This window comes from Pinus tabuliformis, chromosome 3_1, assembly GCF_031772625.1.
Source record: "Pinus tabuliformis cultivar Carrire ecotype Pingquan chromosome 3_1, CPIR1, whole genome shotgun sequence".
In the NCBI taxonomy this organism is placed as follows: Eukaryota; Viridiplantae; Streptophyta; class Pinopsida; order Pinales; family Pinaceae; genus Pinus; species Pinus tabuliformis.
This window is the reverse complement of record NC_142301.1, coordinates 387,896,436-387,898,732: the sequence shown is the minus strand read 5'-3', so window position 1 is coordinate 387,898,732 and position 2,297 is coordinate 387,896,436.

Below are 2,297 nucleotides of genomic sequence, written 5' to 3'. Positions count from 1 at the left end.
CAAAGCATCATAAGTATAGCAATTGTTGAAAGAGCAAGAAGATCAAATACAGGTACTGCAACTACAATTGCAACAAGCCAATACTAATAATGAGGCACACAAACAGCTTGAAAAGTTGCAGGAAGACTTCCAGCAAAGGCAGATAAGTTATCAGAGGAGTTTGGACGAGAAGGGAAAACAGTTACAGGATGTACAAGAAATGCACAGGGACGACCCTAAGCTTACAGAGTTTATTTCAGAATCTATTTCCTTGAATGAACAACTACTGCAGCAGCAAGAAATGTTGGGCCAAAAGATGTCACAGTGGAATTATTATTGCGAAATGAGTGATAAGATCACTAATCAAGTGTTCGACTTACGAAGTTATTATGATCTGATTGACAAACGAGTGACTGAGTACTTGGCTTGGAAGGATGAAGATGAGGGGAAAAGAGCAGGTGCACCCAGGATAAATGAGAATCATAAAGAGCTGCTCTTTAACAAGTGGGACGATCAAATCAGGGAGGCAGAACAAGCGGCAGAAACAGCAGCCACGACAGCAAGCATTCTTATTGACTGTGTAAATGAGAATTTGCACAGAGCAAATTTAATCACAGAAACCACCCCGGGGTATTTACCAAACAAACTACAACTAGAGGCGGAATGGAAGCAGAGAGCGCAAGAAAAGGGAAAGGCAATCCAAGCACTAAACAGGTTAAATTGGGAATGTTACTGGACATACTTGGTGAAGCCGCATAGTCAGTGGATGACTGTGAAGTGTATCATAAATGCGGCCGAAAAGGTGGTACCAGCTCTCATCGATTCCGTTTTCACAGCCCAGCTCAAAGCAGAAGTCAGCCAGCCGACTCTCCTTAAACCAATGCTGAATACATGCAGTTTTAAAGACCAGATACAAAAGTAGTTTAGTTCTGAATTTAATTTTCGCTTTAAATTTTGCTTAGAAAAAGGGCGGTCATTTTAAAACCGCATCCTGAATTTTTGTAAATAAACTATTATTAGAATTAGGAAGTAGTATTTAAACCCTTCTCATGCATTTAGAGAGGGGTCCAGAAATTTATCAAAAACTTGTCCTCAGAACATGAACTTTTGCACCGTCAGAGGAGGTTTTGGTGAATGAATGGATCAAGATTTGTCAATGTTTGCATTTGATATCTGCTACTGATGTTTCACTTCTGTACTCTTAGTAGATGTTAGAGCAAGGAGAGATAAATCATTATTACTTGAAGCTTATGAGTAGGACCAGTCATAAATGGTACTTTTATCTCTTGGCCATTTCTGCTTATATGTTAAAGTGATATACAGTTTTTAGTTGTTTATATGTTATTGCATGAATGCTTGAGTTATCATTTGACACTTTTGTACAGTGGTAGCTATTTATTTATGTGTAATGTATGAATATCTTATTATGCGATATGTTGTTCACAACTGTTTTGCCTAACTTTTTATGCGAAATAGTTCATCTTAATTGATTTCCTTTCTTATAATCACTGAATGGTCTTTATTACCAATTGTTATTTGAAATCTCTTTAGATCGCATAATAGAAGAATTACATCCCGGGTTAGCATAGATTAGATGTGTTGTTTTTATTAGATTACAATAGCATAGAATTAGATTAAAGTTTGAATTAGAATAGCTTAGATAGGAACTGTTAGATCAGCAACATCCAATTCTACACACTCACACCCATAGATTGGGAAACTAGTCCCATTATCCCCAGTCGGACCCGCTATACCAAACGGATAAGGAATTGCCAACCAAGGTCCGGACCGGGTGGGTATCCCCCTTGTTTTCGACCCGATTTTCGGGGCTTCAACAGGTTCCCATGGCCATAATGCACCCAAAATAGCAAAAGGACCTTGGTTCTTCATCCTCGACCTCTGATGTCCAAGTTGATCTAGGCGATTGAGCCATGAAGGCCTCAAGCCTAGGAGATTCTCAAAGAAATAGAAAATTTCCTAAGGATAAAATGATTTGCAAAATAGTTCAAAACCATTGATGGGTGATGGGCCTCCTTTATAGGTAGATAATAAGGCCCATCTATCCTTCTTTCAGCCTATATTTACCTCTTTCCCCGCATTTTATGGCATATCTTTTACTATTGTGTGGTTATTAGGAAGACTAGAGGATGATCATCATATATCATGGCATAATGTGATTAATGTGCAGGAAAAGAGTGCGTTAGAATGCATTTACAATGTAGAGATACGTTGGAAGGCAGTTGGAGAATATGTAGGAGGATTGTATGGAACATTTACTCACCCAAGTCTTAACCTGCGCCCTACATTTACTCACTTCT